At 46.0% G+C, this 18,874-nt stretch overlaps 1 protein-coding gene across 11 annotated transcripts in view; it reads right to left on the bottom strand.

Annotated features, from left to right (window-relative positions):
* fbrsl1 (fibrosin-like 1) overlaps window positions 1-18,874 on the bottom strand; it is a 546,240-nt gene that overhangs the window by 524,717 nt on the left and 2,649 nt on the right. The window lies entirely within an intron of this gene.

Raw genomic sequence — 18,874 nt, 5'->3', positions numbered from 1 at the left:
CATGATGCTGAACATGTGGACTCAACTTCTTTTGCTCAACCCTGGCGAGGCCTGTTCCGAGTGGAACCTGTCCTGGAAAACCGCTGTATGACCTTGGCCACCGTGCTGTAGCTCAGTTTCAGGGTGTTAGCAGTCTTCTTATAGTCTAGGCGTCTTTGTGGAGAACTTTCCTCAGAGAGTTCTTTACCATGAGGTGCCGTGTTGATTATCCAGTGGTCAGTGTGATTGAATTTTACCTAAAACACCAAATTTAACAGCCCTGCTCCCCGTTCACACCTGGAACCCTGTAACTCTAACGAGTCACATGACGCCAGGGAGGGACGACGACACGACTGGGCACAATCTGGACACGTCCACTGTGAGGTGGACTCACTTGTGCTGCCAGCTGTTTAGACATTAATGTCTGTGTGTTGTTCTTTTCAGAGGAGAGTGAATCTGCTCTGCTGTACAAGCTGCACACTGACCACTTTAACTTATATCAGAGCTTCAGTTCTACAGCGACGTCCCATCAGAAGATAGAATAACATATCTGCAGAAATGTGAGGTAGTGTGTGTGTGTGTGTGTGTGTGTGTATAAATGAACACATCCCCAGGGAGAGCAAGCAGTTATCTAGCACTTGGAGAAAGAAGCTTGTCGACAACTGCTGCTCTAATTGCTTTCACAGCCAGCGTCATTCACAAAGAGAACAGGCTTTGAGCTTCACACTTCTGAGAGTAAATACTGCAGCGTATCTGACTCTGACAGCGCACACACACACACACACACACACACACACACACACACACACACACACAGGCCCGTATCAGCGCTTTTACTCTGCCTGTTATATATCAGCATATTGAGGAGAATAACAGTAATCACACCAACTCACAGGGTCTCACGCTGCGTCTGCGCATCAGCTCAGAGAACCCTGAGAGACTCCGGCTCAGCCTCACAGAACCGACAGGGTTAGTCAGCGCCACGCATGTGGGTTAAACACGTACCGCTGCTGTCGGAACCAAACCTCGTACCGCTATTTTTGTCATTCTGCATTATTATTTACAGAATTTTGAAAATGCCAGCAGATTTGATAACGTGCTGTAACTTCATGAAGAATGGACCAAAGTAAAAGCTCCAATCTAGTTCCTTCAAACTTCCACTCAAAGTAAGAAGGTTCTCACTTGTCCTGTACAGTCCCGGTTCTGAGTGATATGAAGTAAAGAGCCTGTATCACTTCAAAAGGCCTTGAAAAATCAGCCTTAAAAATGAGGGATCTTCAAGGGTTCTTAAGTAAAGGGAACTGTATTTGTTTTTAATACGATTCTCTACGTCACCAAAAAGCGTTCTCCTACAGTTAAGATCTAGAGTTAAAGTCGAAAATATTCCTCCAGTAAAAGTAGAAGTTCCTCCCTTTAGACCTCCACTTGAGTAAAAGTACTAAAGTATTTACCTTCAAATGTACTTAAGTATAAAGTAAAAGTACTAAAAGAGGAATTCTGGCTCTGATGTCCTGTTATCATTTTTATAACCAGACTGGCTTCATGAACTCATTTCAGGTGAAAGTCCTCCAGCGTCTCTCTTGGTAAACCAGTCTTTTAATAGAAGGTCATTAATTAGTGACGCTGACGTCTATTAAAATGATCAGAAGCACAAAACACTGAAGGTAAACAGTTTCCATCAGGGAGAACCGAGTGGCTCTGAAATCACTTTTTACACACAAGCAAAGTTTCAGTTTCAGATTTATTTACAACTTAGTTCCAAGTTTAAGTTGAATAAAAACTGGCTTTAAACTCAGGATCACAGATGAGCTCCTTTACTATGTTGATCTGTAGGCGTCTGTTCATAAACATAAACCAGCCCAAACTCATTTACTATAAAATGAAATGGTGTTTGTAGAAATTCAGAAAAAAGCCGCGTCAGTCTCGACTGCATATGTGGACATATTTCTATATTGAGCTCTATTTACACAAAGTTAGGTTAGTTCATCATTTATGTTGAATTGGCTGCTGTTCTCCATCTGAGGCGGTACGTCTGAGCGTCCGCCACGTTGGAGAGGTCAAGTGAACAGAGTCGCTGGTACTGAGAGACGAAGAGTCTCAGGATTAAATTAAAACCGATCTTCACCACATCTGGTTCTAATCCTCAGACTCGGATTAATCCGGGCTGCACGGATCTGCTCTCGGCAGCTTTTATTCCTTTAATAGCTGATGGGGATAATTAGCGTCCAGACCAGCAGGACAGTGTTCAGCCTGGACCGGACGATAAAAACCGAGTTCAGCTCGAGAAACAAAATCAGACACGTCAGCAAATCCATCAGTGAGTGAATCACATCTAATATAAACACCCAGAACACACAACAAACCCCAAACACCGCGAGAAGGGCGGAGCTGAAGCTTCCTATTCGCTCCACTGTTCCAGTTTTCCTGGTCCACCTTAAATGGTGCAGCGGTCACGTTCTGGCGCCTGAAGCTGCAGCATTTAAGGTGGAACGGAGAAATTCGCACAAGAAGCTGCCTGATGCACCATTTAAGGTGGAACGGGGAAATTTGAACAAGAAGCTGCCTGATGCACCATTTAAGGTAGAACGGGGAAATTCGAACAAGAAGCTGCCTGATGCACCATTTAAGGTGGAACGGGGAAATTTGAACAAGAAGCTGCCTGATGCACCATTTAAGGTGGAACGGGGAAATTCGAACAAGAAGCTGGCTGATGCACCATTTAAGGTGGAACAGGGAAATTTGAACAAGAAGCTGCCTGATGCACCATTTAAAGTGGAAACGGGGAAATCATCAATACTTTAATATTCCTGAAATAGTGGAATTTTGGACAGTATCTTTCTTAAACTGCCGCTCTCTGATGGTACTGAATGCAGTCCAGCAGCAATGTTGACCTCCCCAAAATGGCGGCATGGTTGACGTGCCTGGTTGGACCCAACGCAGCATCTAGGTATGTATATCTATGGTTCCACCCCAGTGACAAGAGGGGAACTGCCCCAGTGACAGTCTAGTACCTTTATTTCTGAGAGTGTATGCATAGAACCGTTACTGGTCATTTGGCAGGCCCAATAATTCATATCAGCACTATTACTCCACCGTTTTTTAACTCTTTTTTTAGTTCTTCTATGTAATGTTTATGATGGAAGTGATAAACAGTGATAAATGTTTTGTTTGCTAGCGTCTTTTACGTTTCCCTCCACCGTGAACAGAAGGCCAAAAACTTCTCAAAATGATCATAAAACACTGAGTGTGTTTACATACACTCAATAATCTGATCACTGCAGAAAATCAGATTTTGTTAGTAATCTGATCAACATGTTTCCATGCTCTTGAGTAATCGGATCATGGGGAACCTCCAGGTCTACAGGAGTCAGACAGTAATGAGATAACGGGGAAACTCCAGGTCTACAGGAGTCAGACAGTAATCAGATAACGGGGAAACTCCAGGTCTACAGGAGTCAGACAGTAATCAGATAACGGGGAAACTCCAGGTCTACAGGAGTCAGACAGTAATCAGATAACGGGGAAACTCCAGGTCTACATGAGTCAGACAGTAATCAGATAACGGGGAAACTCCAGGTCTACATGAGTCAGACAGTAATCAGATAACGGGGAAACTCCAGGTCTACAGGAGTCAGACAGTAATCAGATCATGGGGAAACTCCAGGTCTACAGGAGTCAGACAGTAATCAGATCATGGGGAAACTCCAGGTCTACAGGAGTCAGACAGTAATCAGATCATGGGGAAACTCCAGGTCTACAGGAGTCAGACAGTAATCAGATCATGGGGAAACTCCAGGTCTACAGGAGTCAGACAGTAATCAGATCATGGGGAAACTCCAGGTCTACAGGAGTCAGACAGTAATCAGATCATGGGGAAACTCCAGGTCTACAGGAGTCAGACAGTAATCAGATCATGGGGAAACTCCAGGTCTACAGGAGTCAGACAGTAATCAGATCATGGGGAAACTCCAGGTCTACAGGAGTCAGACAGTAATCAGATAATGGGGAAACTCCAGGTCTACAGGAGTCAGACAGTAATCAGATAATGGGGAAACTCCAGGTCTACATGAGTCAGACAGTAATCAGATAATGGGGAAACTCCAGGTCTACAGGAGTCAGACAGTAATCAGATAATGGGGAAACTCCAGGTCTACAGGAGTCAGACAGTAATCAGATAATGGGGAAACTCCAGGTCTACAGGAGTCAGACAGTAATCAGATAATGGGGAAACTCCAGGTCTACAGGAATCAGACAGTAATCAGATAACTGGGAAACTCCAGGTCTACAGGAGTCAGACAGTAATCAGATAACGGGGAAACTCCAGGTCTACAGGAGTCAGACAGTAATCAGATAACGGGGAAACTCCAGGTCTACAGGAGTCAGACAGTAATCAGATAACGGGGAAACTCCAGGTCTACAGGAGTCAGACAGTAATCAGATAACGGGGAAACTCCAGGTCTACAGGAATCAGACAGTAATCAGATAATGGGGAAACTCCAGGTCTACAGGAATCAGACAGTAATCAGATAACGGGGAAACTCCAGGTCTACAGGAATCAGACAGTAATCAGATAACGGGGAAACTCCAGGTCTACAGGAGTCAGACAGTAATCAGATAACGGGGAAACTCCAGGTCTACAGGAGTCAGACAGTAATCAGATAACGGGGAAACTCCAGGTCTACAGGAGTCAGACACTAATCAGATAATGGAGAAACTCCAGGTCTACATGAGTCAGACAGTAATCAGATAATGGAGAAACTCCAGGTCTACATGAGTCAGACAGTAATCAGATAATGGGGAAACTCCAGGTCTACAGGAGTCAGACAGTAATCAGATAACGGGGAAACTCCAGGTCTACAGGAGTCAGACAGTAATCAGATAACGGGGAAACTCCAGGTCTACAGGAGTCAGACAGTAATCAGATAACGGGGAAACTCCAGGTCTACAGGAGTCAGACAGTAACCAGATAACGGGGAATCTCCAGGTCTACAGGAGTCAGACAGTAATCAGATAACGGGGAAACTCCAGGTCTACAGGAGTCAGACAGTAATCAGATAACGGGGAAACTCCAGGTCTACATGAGTCAGACAGTAATCAGATAACGGGGAAACTCCAGGTCTACATGAGTCAGACAGTAATCAGATAACGGGGAAACTCCAGGTCTACAGGAGTCAGACAGTAATCAGATAATGGGGAAACTCCAGGTCTACAGGAGTCAGACAGTAATCAGATAATGGGGAAACTCCAGGTCTACAGGAGTCAGACAGTAATCAGATAATGGGGAAACTCCAGGTCTACAGGAGTCAGACAGTAGTCAGATAACGGGGAAACTCCAGGTCTACAGGAGTCAGACAGTAATCAGATAATGGGGAAACTCCAGGTCTACATGAGTCAGACAGTAATCAGATAATGGGGAACCTCCAGGTCTACAGGAGTCAGACAGTAATCAGATAATGGGGAAACTCCAGGTCTACAGGAGTCAGACAGTAATCAGATAATGGGGAAACTCCAGGTCTACAGGAGTCAGACAGTAATCAGATAATGGGGAAACTCCAGGTCTACATGAGTCAGACAGTAATCAGATAATGGGGAAACTCCAGGTCTACAGGAGTCAGACAGTAATCAGATAATGGGGAAACTCCAGGTCTACAGGAGTCAGACACAAATCAGATAATGGAGAAACTCCAGGTCTACATGAGTCAGACAGTAATCAGATAATGGAGAAACTCCAGGTCTACATGAGTCAGACAGTAATCAGATAATGGGGAAACTGCAGGTCTACATGAGTCAGACAGTAATCAGATAACGGGGAAACTCCAGGTCTACAGGAGTCAGACAGTAACCAGATAATGGGGAATCTCCAGGTCTACAGGAGTCAGACAGTAATCAGATAACGGGGAAACTCCAGGTCTACATGAGTCAGACAGTAATCAGATAACGGGGAAACTCCAGGTCTACAGGAGTCAGACAGTAATCAGATAATGGAGAAACTCCAGGTCTACATGAGTCAGACAGTAATCAGATAATGGAGAAACTCCAGGTCTACATGAGTCAGACAGTAATCAGATAATGGGGAAACTCCAGGTCTACAGGAGTCAGACAGTAATCAGATAATGGGGAAACTCCAGGTCTACAGGAGTCAGACAGTAATCAGATAATGGGGAAACTCCAGGTCTACAGGAGTCAGGACAGTGACGTCCACCGTCTCACGCAATATCAGACCGAGAAATCCGAAAGAAAGTTCACAGCACTGAAAAATCTGATTATTGAGCTTAAATCCAGCCTCTTCATCAGATTTCTTATTCGGAGTACGGTGTTTACATGACCATTTGAATAATCAGATAACTGTGGAAATCTGATTACGATCGGATTATTGAGTGCATGTAAACACACGCAATGTCTCCGTCATCAGGCAGTGAATTCAGAACCAGCTCATGTAGGAACTTTCTGTGAGGAGCTTTTAGAGAGACGTCTGGTTCCCATCACCACCACTGTGAACGGCTCTGACTTGAGAACGAAGAGTTCCACACCGAACCGCTCTGAATGACCTTGTTTACATCTTAAAATTTTAATTAGGCAAACATTTTTCAAACTTCGTGGTACTCCCCACGAAGTGCATCACGGCAATTTCTAAGCTTTTCTAAGCGAACGCTGCCAGCTCGCTGGATTCATGGCCGCATTAACACGCTGGAAAGTCATAAAAGTGCAAAATGATGCGAATTTCTTCGGAAACAGTGTAAACCGTTAGGGGATGGAAACCCACCACAGAAGCGCTTTCTCTTCTGCGTGATGCCTTTGGGTTGGAGTCAGAAAGAGACCGCAGAGAACAGACGTGAGCGGCGCTACGAAACACTTTCATTCATCTGTACACTGGAAGCCAACGTCGACAGCGAAGCGGGAAAGCGGAGGAGGATCATTAAAGACGACTAAAGAGCGCTTAAACCAGCAGCTGCTTTCATTATTCATCACTGAACCCTGCAACTCACACACGCTCGCCCTGCGAACACTGCCGACTTCAGAAGAAAGGATGTGTCGTACAGTGTATATTACACTGTTATTAACTGATACACAGCGTACGATTCATATAACACAAAACAATGACGACTGTAAACAACACAGCAGAATCCACTTCATGGCACAGAGCACTAAATATTCAGTATCTACTATGAATTATTCAGTCATGTCAACAAGTAGCTGATTGGACAACAGACCATTACATCATCATCTCATTTTATTCATTATTTTACCCCCTCTCACTCTCCCTCTCACTCTCCCCCATCTCTCTCCCCCTTTCCATCTCTCTCTCCCCTCTCACTCTCCCCATCTCTCTCCCCTCTCCCCCTTTCCATCTCTCTCTCCCCTCTCACTCTCCCCCATCTCTCTCCCTCTCACTCTCCCCCTCTCACTCTCCCCTCTCACTCTCCCCCATCTCTCTCCCATCTCTCTCCCCCATCTCTCTCCCCTCTCCCCCTTTCCATCTCTCTCTCCCCTCACACTCTCCCCTCTCTCCCTCTCACTCTCCCCCTCTCACTCTCCCCTCTCACTCTCCCCCATCTCTCTCCCCTCTCCCCCTTTCCATCTCTCTCTCCCCTCACACTCTCCCCTCTCTCCCTCTCACTCTCCCCCTCTCACTCTCCCCTCTCACTCTCCCCCATCTCTCTCCCCTCTCCCCCTTTCCATCTCTCTCTCCCCTCACACTCTCCCCTCTCTCCCTCTCACTCTCCCCCTCTGACTCTCCCCCTCTCCCTCTCACTCTCCCCCTGACTCTCCCCCTCTCACTCTCCCCTCTCACTCTCCCCTCTCACTCTCCCCTCTCACTCCCCTCTCCCCCTTTCCATCTCTCTCTCCCCTCACACTCTCCCCTCTCTCCCTCTCACTCTCCCCCTCTCACTCTCCCCCTCTCACTCTCCCCCTCTCCCTCTCACTCTCCCCCTCTCACTCTCCCCCTCTCACTCTCCCCCTCTCACTCTCCCCTCTCACTCTCCCCTCTCACTCTCCCCTCTCACTCCCTCTCAGTCAGGCAGGTCCATCCTGTGGAGATCACAGTCTTTCCAGGCCGAGTCTATATTTGGATCAGCTATCAGCAGATTTGAGGCCTTTAGAGTAGCCTGGACGCTTCAGAACAATCACCCACCCGAAAGAGAGAGAGAGAGGGAGAGGGAGAGGGAGAGGGAGAGGGAGAGAGAGAGGGAGAGAGAGAGGGAGAGGGAGAGGGAGAGGGAGAGAGAGAGAGAGAGAGGGAGAGGGAGAGGGAGAGGGAGAGGGAGAGGGAGAGGGAGAGGGAGAGAGAGAGAGAGAGAGAGAGAGAGAGAGAGAGGGAGAGGGAGAGGGAGAGGGAGAGAGAGAGAGAGAGAGAGAGAGAGAGAGAGAGAGAGAGAGAGAGAGGGAGGGAGAGAGAGAGAGAGAGAGAGAGAGAGAGAGGGAGAGGGAGAGGGAGAGAGAGAGAGAGAGAGAGAGAGAGAGAGAGAGACAGAGAGAGGGAGAGAGAGAGAGAGAGAGAGAGAGAGAGAGAGACAGAGAGAGGGAGAGAGAGAGAGAGAGAGAGAGAGAGAGAGAGAGAGAGAGGGAGAGAGAGAGAGAGAGAGAGAGAGAGAGAGGGAGAGAGAGAGAGAGAGAGGGAGGGAGAGAGAGAGAGAGAGAGAGAGAGAGAGAGACAGAGAGAGGGAGAGAGAGAGAGAGAGAGAGTTCAAAGATATAGTGCTCTGCCTCACAGCTGACACTCACAGCTCAGGCAGCAGAGCTTAAAGAACTTATTTAAATAATTACTGAAAAATAAATAATAAATAAATAGCAGTTTTACAGACAGACGGGACTCTGAACTCCTGAGTCTGTCTATGCTGGAAATGCTGACTGTCCACACAACTCACCACATTCCATTCCTTCTTTCCTGTACTTACACTTTTTAGCAACTACTGTGAATGATTCAGCATCTGCTGTGAATGATTCAGCGTCTGCTGTGAATGATTCAGCGTCTGCTGTGAATGATTCAGCGTCTGCTGTGAATCATTCAGCGTCTGCTGTGAATCATTCAGCGTCTACTGTGAATCATTCAGCGTCTACTATGAATCATTCAGCGTCTACTATGAATCATTCAGCGTCTCCTGTGAATCACTCAGCGTCTCCTGTGAATCATTCAGCGTCTCCTGTGAGTCATTCAGCGTCTACTATGAATCATTCAGCGTCTCCTGTGAATCATTCAGCGTCTGCTGTGAATCATTCAGCGTCTGCTGTGAATCATTCAGCGTCTGCTGTGAATCATTCAGCGTCTGCTGTGAATCATTCAGCGTCTACTGTGAATCATTCAGCGTCTGCTGTGAATCATTCAGCGTCTACTGTGAATCATTCAGCGTCTGCTGTGAATCATTCAGCGTCTGCTGTGAATCATTCAGCGTCTGCTGTGAATCATTCAGCGTCTGCTGTGAATCATTCAGCGTATACTGTGAATCATTCAGCGTCTGCTGTGAATCATTCAGCGTCTGCTGTGAATCATTCAGCGTCTGCTGTGAATCATTCAGCGTCTACTATGAATCATTCAGCAGCCACTCTAAATTGCTGAGTAAGTACTATATTTTATTCAGTAAATACCGTGAAAGTAATGCGTACGTTACGCAGTTATTAAGGGCAATAAATGTTTTTCAGACTGAATGTTTAAACCCTGCACTTCCCACACGATTCCTCCACTTATGTCAGTGAAAAATACGAGTCAGAAGTCATTCCTGTAAAAGTACAGCGTGACTCAGTGTGACTACAGCGTGATAAGCGCAGCTCCTAAAGGTTAAAGCGGAATATTAAACCAGACTGAAGCTCCAGCATCACCCGGGCCTGGTCTGTTCTCACTGAAACACAGACGGATAAAAGCTCTGCAGGCTGTTAGCTCTTAATTAAAAAGGGGTTATCTGTCTCCATGCGCGGTAATGAAAGGTCACGACCCCACCGGGTAAGGAATAACGACGCGACTGACTCGGCTGTAAGTCTTTCACAGAGCTGCGTTATTGACGTTGAGGGGTTTTATTCTCCAGCAGAAGCTCATTAACTGTTAAAACAGCGTTTAAAGGGCACTTACCCTGCGTTTCTAACGTCTGCCTGGTTTTATGCACCAACAACAATCAGAATTAATTTCTACTACTGTGCCTTTATAATTTAGACATGCAAATGAGGTCTGTTCTCATCGGCTGCCCTGTATGGCACCTCACTCAAAAAGCAGGCCAGGCTGAAACATGCCTTATACCTTCAGCATCAGTGGGCAGGGCTAATGTGCTATAAGCAAAATAGGAGTTATATGTAAATGAGCTGGTCGTTGTGACATCATTAAAACTAGGAATTCAAACACGGCTTCTGTACATTTGCATATAATTAAGCATGAAGTGAATTCGATATTTTAAAAGATTAAAAACGGTTCTACACGGGTTCTTTAGTAAAGGCAATGGTCCTTTAATGTGCAACTGTATTTACTCTATATTTTAACCCCAGAAAAACAACCTCTCCTTTTATCATAAACTCAATCATGACTGGCACCTAGAAACAGCTCACTAAAGGAGAATTCCACCGATTTTTCAAAATTCCATAGTTTAGTGGTGTAATCAGAGATTCAGAGGGTTTGGTGTCTTTACAGTGAGGGTGATGGGAACCAGGCGTCGCCATGACTACAACACAGATATAGACACTTTATTTACCATCCAGAACCACCAGAGAACCTACACGAGTCTTCTGAGCTTATATGGAATGTTGATGATGGAAAACAGTGGAAAATCTGGAATAATGAGTTTTCTTTGGGGACTATTTTGCCGCACAGCGCCCTGCATGTCTCCCTCCACCATGAATGGAGTTGAAGTTCTCTAAACTCTCATAAAACAGCGTCTCAGTCATCAGGCAGTGAATTCAGAACCAGTTCATGTAGGAACTTTCTGTAGGAGCTTTTAGAGGGACGCCTGGTTCCTATCACCACCACTGGGAACGGTTCTGACTCGGTAAGTTTATCTAGAAACCGAATCGCATAATTTTTGAAAAGTATAAAGTATATATATATATATATACACACCCACTCAGCTACAGCAGTTTAACTCCACCCAAAATAAGACAAACATATAAGACAAATGTAAATGGGGAAAAGTAAAATGAAGACAGCTGCAGCGTTCAGGCCGTGTAACCCATCTGTGCTCAGCTGCAGTAATGACTTCAGGTCAGCGCTCGTCCACACGCTGTAATGAAGACGGCTTTGTTTTTCTGATTTACCCCGATGATCAGCTGATTGTGCTGAATCAGGTGTGTGAGAGCGGATCATCTCCCAGCGGAGCCCAGTTTACACAGCGCCGCTCATTTCTGACGTTCTGCACGGAAGAACAAACACGGCTTAAAACAAGAGGGACTTCAGGCCTATTCAGCCTGGGTTGGCTTATCGGGGCCCTGCGCATCCTGGCTGACCTGGTCATGAGTGGACATCCCCGAGCGCAGGTGTGAGCGGGGCGCAGTCCGTCTTGTGCTTCTTTCAGACACGCCCAGAACTTTTTCCAGACGTTAACTGAAGAGCTGTATGCGTAACCACAAATGCCCAAATCACTTGCACTGCACTTTGTCCTACCAGCCCCTCGTACAAAGCCCAGGTGAGGTCTGAGTGAACCCATGTGTGAACAGAGCCGGTGATTTTCCGGAGAATTCACAGCGTGTGGGATCGTTGTGCTTCGTAGTCTTTTCCTTTCTCCTTGCCTCTACACTCCTTTCCACACTTTCGTTGGTATTGTGGACACGTGTGTGTGTGTGTGTGTGTGTGTGTGCATTTTTCTTTTATGTCGTATTGTTTATGTGAATGTTTTGATGTTTTCCTGCTGGCTGAGGAATTTGCAATCACATCCACCTACATAGCGGCAGAGAGCGATTTTCCAACTGTGGCTAAGAGGCTGCTTGAGCTGTCTGGGTGACGGCACAGCTCAGCGATGGAGCAGTGAACCGGCCACTTGAGAGGCGCTGTACTGCGGCTGCACGGCTCTCTGGGCTGGGGACGTCATCGGCGCCACATCGCAGCCTAGGCTGACTGCTTGGTTGAGGCTGCACTGCAGCTGAGTTGCTGCCCGGGCCGGCAGCGTTTGGCAGCCTAAGCAAGGCTTGCCTATGAGCCTGTGAGGCTGCCTGGGCTGGTGGTGCTCAACTGCAGGAATACATGGAGCAACGGGACAGGCACTATATAAAAAGTGATGATGACGACGTACATTCCAGCTTCTCTTCATCCCTCGGAATAAACAGGCTGGTTCTCTATTGTGTATTAAGCTGTGCTCTGATTGGCCGCCCTGTATTGTGCCGTCCGAGCTGAAGCTCTTTCATTGTGAGTGGGCAGGGCTAAACTGCTGTAGGTGAAATAGGTGGATGTATGTAAATGAGCTGGTTCCTGTGACATCACAGAGGCAAAACGGACCATTTCAGATCCTCAAGACTAAACCATTTTTGTTCATTTAATAATAATAATAATAATAATAATAATAATAATAATAATAATAATAACACACCCAAAATAATATATGCACAGTACTTACTACGTATAATTAGTATTTCACTGCTGTCATAACAAAACCTCGTATCTCCAAACTGGTAACTTTACAGGAGAGGGAGAAACCTACTTCACTTTAATGGAAGTCAATGGAACCCGAACTTTTTCCAGGTCACTGTTGGTCGTTTCTTTTGGTCCATTCATCATGAAATTCACACACAATGTAAAGAAGAGCCGGATTTTTCAGACAAAGACAAAAACCAAAAAACTGACAAAATGCAGATACGACGTTTTAAGAAAACACTGTTCTGATAAATGGACAGTATGGACTGAACCATCCCATTTAAAGCTTTGTCAGTGTTTACATCTGACTCCGAATCCCTTTAAGCTAATGCACTGAAACGAATCGGTGAAATTTCCATGGGAATAAAACACATAAGCACAGTTACTGCAGTTTAGAACAGAAACTGAGACGTAAAGCATCTCATTCAGGTGGAAATGAACCCAGTCAGTTCAGCGCAGCGCTTTTCTCACTGTGTTCCGTCACGTCTGCTCTCATTTCTCCGTGTTGCGGCTCCATCGCTCTCTGGAGACGGGCCTCCATCAGTCTCGGGAGACGGGCCGCTTTCAGTCGCCTCCTCGCTCACACAACCCTGTCACCTCATTCATCACCCTGCGTGACTGCGCAGCTCGCCGTCAGCTCCGTCTGCGCAGTCAGCGGCTTATATCCACTCACTTAAAGCTCTCTGAACAGCACTTAACCAGAAAACAAGAGCATAAATCAGGCCTACGGGAGCTTCTCCAGCCGAGCCACAGCACTAACGCTGCTACACACAACAAACAGATCAGCACACGCCGGGGCTGCCATGATATCTAGAACATGACAGTCTGTAAATTAAATAAAGCAGGTGATTGTTTTTGGGCTCAGACAGTAATGCCAGATAGTTGCTATGGTGTTGCCATGCGGTTGCCATGGTATTCCAGCTTGTTTCAGGTGGTTGCTAAGGTGTTGGTCTACACTCTTCAAAAAAAAAAAAAAAGACAGCTCTTCAAGGGTTCTTTATACAGAAAATGGTTCTATGTAAATCCAAGAAAGCACCCTTTGCATGTTTAAACAGCTTTTGCATCGTTAAGTCGTCCTTCAGATTGATGGGGAACGTGTTCTATATAGAACCATCTACAGCACGTTCACCCTCAATCTGAAGAACGCTTTCACGATGCGAAGAGCCATTTTAATCAGGCAAAGAGTTCTTGAAATGTTCACGGTTCATGGACGGATTTGAATAAGCGCTGACGTATCAAGCCACAAGTCAAAGGATTACGGTGATGCCAGTAATGAGCTCACAACTGAGAACACATGACCGGGTCACTGTGGTAATGAGGCTGGTGGGTTCTAGGGTTCCACTGTGGCATGAATCATTTCTTATCACGATGAAAAAGCGATGTATTTTTGGCGGCTTGGCGGTTCACTGCCCCCTCGTCCCCGTCCTGCCGACCACGCCCAAACCTCCACCCGCGTCACCGGGTCATGCCAGAACTGCGATCTCAACGGAGACCCACACAGCGCCAACACCGCAGTACAGCCTTCGTTCGGACTAAGCGCCGCTCAGCCGAAACCGGTCTGTTCTGTGGTGCCGTCAGTCTCAGGCCTCTGAGACTCCCAGCTGTCGCTGCTGGCCGGAAGGTTGTTCCTCCTCCTGAGGCAGATGTGCAGCTGCCAAGTCTGGTGCTGCATCTCATTCAGCTCCCTCTCAAATTCAGGTTCTCCTTAACAAATCGAGCCTCCGGGTTCAGGAAACGTTAACATCACACAGCCGTCTGTTATTTACTGTGTCAGTCACTCGGCTGAGTGCGCTCGAGGGCTTGATTTGTGAAGGAGAACATGAAATTAAGGAGAAACGAATGGGATGCAATCCTGGCAAACACTGCAGGATGGTTCATTCTGAGATGGGATCTGGGATTAGATGCATTTCCTGATAATATGGATACTTTTTCCTACAAATACACCATATAGCCTGGTCCAAATTGGCCAGCTGCCCTTTGTCGTCTGGGTCAAAGCCAAAATGCGCCCAAACAGGCGACGATTCATGGCCACTGTGGAATGGAATAACGTAAACTGACCAGCGTTGACTGTATAAGTGAAGCATGTTCACTACAAGCACCTGCAACTGCAGGCGTGGGCTGGAGGTCAGGGAACTGTAGTGTCCAAGGTGACTGGCACAGGATTGCTGGGTCATCGCTATGGTATGCTATTTTCAAGGGTTCCTTAGTAAATGGTTCTAAATAGAACCATGAACCATGATTAAAGGGTTCTTTGCATCTTCAGAGAGATGGAGAATGTGCTGCATATGGTTCTGTTTGTAATAGAAAAGCACCAAAAAGGGTTCTTCTACTCTTATGATGTTAAGCTTGTTACAATAAAAGAACCCTTTTGGTGGGTTTGAACCCTTTTGGTACAGAACCCATTTGGTACAGAACCCATTTGGTACAGAACCCTTTTGGTACAGAACCCTTTTGGTACAGAACGCTCAGATTTCAGTAAGGTTTAGAAATCTGGCCAAGAGGAGAAGTCTGATGAAGAGGCTGGATTTGAGCTCAGTAGTCAGATTTCTCAGTGCTCTGAGCTCTTACTCTGATTTCTTTCATTTCTCAGTCTGAGCATGTGCGAAAACAGACGGCGGCACCGGAAATAAGCGAGCAGCGTCGCCGCGAGACGCAGGCAATGATTGTTATGATGCTTGTTCATATTTATAGATAAACAAAAAGTACCTGATTTATAAAAAAACAAAACAAAAACAGAAACAAAAGAAAAACCCAGCGGCATGAGGTTTGAGTTTTACGTCTGAATCTGCGAGATTTTAATAACTCATCAATGAAAATACACCAGGATGCAGGGCGGCGGAAGATACTGATACAAGCGGAGGGATGCCAGACTGTCTCAGAGCGCTGCCGTGTCTGTGTCTCCTTCTGGTTCTCTCCTGTTAGTGAAGCTGTCATAGTCAGATCTGCCGGAGTCGTTAGCCACACTCTGGAAATGTCCACATTCCCTGTTTTACATACAGACAGAATAAAACTAATTCCCTCTCCCTGCTTTTTCTCCGAGTATACAACCGCCCACATGTCCGGCTGGACACTGAAGGACGACCGAATGTCGAGCTCTCCTGCTCCCCACTTCAGACAAGATGCCCACGCCCAGCTACCGCCACCTGCCCTGGACTAGCTGCCCACCCTACACTGATGTTCTCATGGACTCCCAGCTATTCCTACTACTAACACTACTGCTATTAATATTAGTAGTATAATAACTCTGTGGGTAGTCTGACCAGAGGAGGACGGGTCCCCCCTGGTGAGCCTGGTTCCTCCCAAGGTTTCTTCCTCAGCTCTGAGGGAGGTCCTCCTTGCCACCGTTGCCCCTGACTTGCTCACCTGGGGGGTTTACATTCCTGTTAAAACTCTGTCTTTACTGGAATTCTGTGAAGCTGCTTTGTGACATCATCAGTTGTAAAAAGCGCCACAAATAAATTTGACTTGACTTTTAAAAACTCCATATTATTCAAATATAATATCACATGATATTTAAGACTGCGTTATTAAGTTAGTGTTAGCAGTAGTGAAGTGTTCAAACCAGCTATATACATTAATAATTCAGCACTGATCAAGTTAACGAGCTTAATTAGAATTTACTTTCAAATATTTACTTAATTAGTAGTTAATGAGCAACATTAAAAAGTTGAAAAATTGTTATCCTTAATGAAGTCTAAGTTACACAACACTAACATTAATAAAAGTTCATTAGCTGGCACTAATAGTTAATTAGCACTAATGAACTTAATAAATTAGCACTAATGAACTTAATAAATACCTTTGCTTTAATGAGGTTAATGAGCTAGCACTAACAAAGTTACTACCCAAGCGCTAATTAAGTTCAGAGTTTGCCTTATTACAGTTAATTAGTTAGGATTATTAAAGTTAATACGGTAGGGTAATTAAAGTTAATAAGCTGGGGTTATTAAAGTTAATTAGTTAGGATTATTAAAGTTAGTTAGTTAGGGTAATTAAAGTTAATTAGTTAGGCTTATTAAAGTTAATAAGCTGGGGTTATTAAAGTTAATAAATTTGGATTAATTAGGTCACTGAGCTGCTACATTACACTAAAATAATGTTTTCTAAACTTCAAGGTTTTTAGTTCCGTTTTCTTCTCTTAAAATTACACAGAATGGAACCTTAAACCATCACTGCAAACATTAACGACCGTTTTCCTGAGTTTCTCTCCTCCAAAAATAACCTAAAATCAATACTGTTGACTGACATCAGTACCAGTAGAGAAACACAGCTCGGCACTAGTTTCCTCAGCCGTCAACGGTCTGATAAAACTGTCAGGGGATCCAGAAGAAACCATAGAAACCACAAGTTTCTGTTTTTATGATTCAAACTCGTTCACAGACACCAGAGATGGCAACTCAATCCCCTGCGTGGGCCGGATCTAAATGGAATCTCTCCTGCGATTCAAACTCGCCTGTCAACGGGACTAACCGAATGATACATTACTGGAAGCAACCTGCCAATCACTCAGACTCAGCGCTGCTGGGAAAAGTGGGTCGAGTACTACGGAGAAACGTGTACAGCGTGTACAGAATCCCACCTCCTCAACACAAACACGTCACCGCCCCTTATAAGCTTCAACTGCACAGTCATAACAAATACTCTGACAACAGAAACGCAGCAAGCTCATGACACTGAGGGGAGGCACCTGTTTATCACCCGGCAAAAGCTGTTATGTCATGTTTCATGGCCTAAAATACCTGACATTTCCCATAAGCCCAGATACAACACACCTGATCCAAATACACAAGAGTTTCAGAAGGGACAACAAAACACGCCCTCACACAACCCCATCACCACCTGTCAGAGCAGGACGGAGCCCAAGAACCCAACACAGCGCAACATCACATAATACCATCCACCACGACGCGACGCCGCGCTGCACGGCCTGACACGACGCTGCACCGCAAGGCCTAACATGACATCGTATGGCCCAACACGGCCTAACATGACATCGTATGGCCCAACACGGCCTAACATGACATCGTATGGCCCAACACGGCCTAACATGACATCGTATGGCCCAACACGGCCTAACATGACATCGTATGGCCCAACACGGCCTAACATGACATCGTATGGCCCAACACGGCCTAACATGACATCGTATGGCCCAACACGGCCTAACATGACATCCTATGGCCCAACACGGCCTAACATGACATCGTATGGCCCAACACGGCCTAACATGACATCGTATGGCCCAACACGGCCTAACATGACATCGTATGGCCCAACACGGCCTAACATGACATCGTATGGCCCAACACGGCCTAACATGACATTGTATGACCAACACGGCCTAACATGACATCGTATGGCGCAACACGGCCTAACATGACATCGTATGGCCCAACACGGCCTAACATGACATCGTATGGCCCAACACGGCCTAGCATGACATCCTATGGCCCAACACGGCCTAACATGACATCCTATGGCCCAACACGGCCTAACATGACATCGTATGGCCCAACACGGCCTAACATGACATCGTATGGCCCAACACGGCCTAACATGACATCCTATGGCCCAACACGGCCTAACATGACATCCTATGGCCCAACACGGCCTAACATGACATCCTATGGCCCAACACGGCCTAACATGACATCGTATGGCCCAACACGGCCTAACATGACATCGTATGGCCCAACACGGCCTAGCATGACATCGTATGACCAACACGGCCTAACATGACATCGTATGACCCAACACGGCCCAACATGACATCGTATGACCAACACGGCCTAACATGACATCGTATGGCCCAACACGGCCTAACATGACATCGTATGGTCCAACACGGCCTAACATGACATCGTATGACCAACACGGCCTAACATGACATTGTATGACCAACACGGCCTAACATGACATCGTATGACCCAACACGGCCTAACATGACATTGTATGGCCAATAAGGCCTAAAATGACATTGTTTATCCCAACACAGCCTAACATGACATCGTCTGGCCCCACATGACCCAACACAGCATGACCCAACATGGCCTAACATGACAGAACATGACATAGCATGACACAATAAAAACCAACCTTAATGCTTCATATTGCATGACCCAACATTGCCTAATACGACATGACAAAATCCTCCTTAACACCAAGGCTCACTGTGACATAACAAGCCCTACTGTGACATAACTTCATATAACATGACCTGATGTGACATAAGAAGGCAAAGAATCACAAAACCTCACTTGTAGGGCCTACAGTGACAAAATGACCCAACAATACATAACAATCCATAACACAACCTGACATAATTAGACATGAAACAACTTGTCATATCAATAT

The sequence above is a fragment of the Pygocentrus nattereri genome, chromosome 20 (assembly GCF_015220715.1).
Source record: "Pygocentrus nattereri isolate fPygNat1 chromosome 20, fPygNat1.pri, whole genome shotgun sequence".
NCBI lineage: Eukaryota > Metazoa > Chordata > Actinopteri > Characiformes > Serrasalmidae > Pygocentrus > Pygocentrus nattereri.
This window is presented reverse-complemented; position numbering and strand designations above follow the sequence as displayed.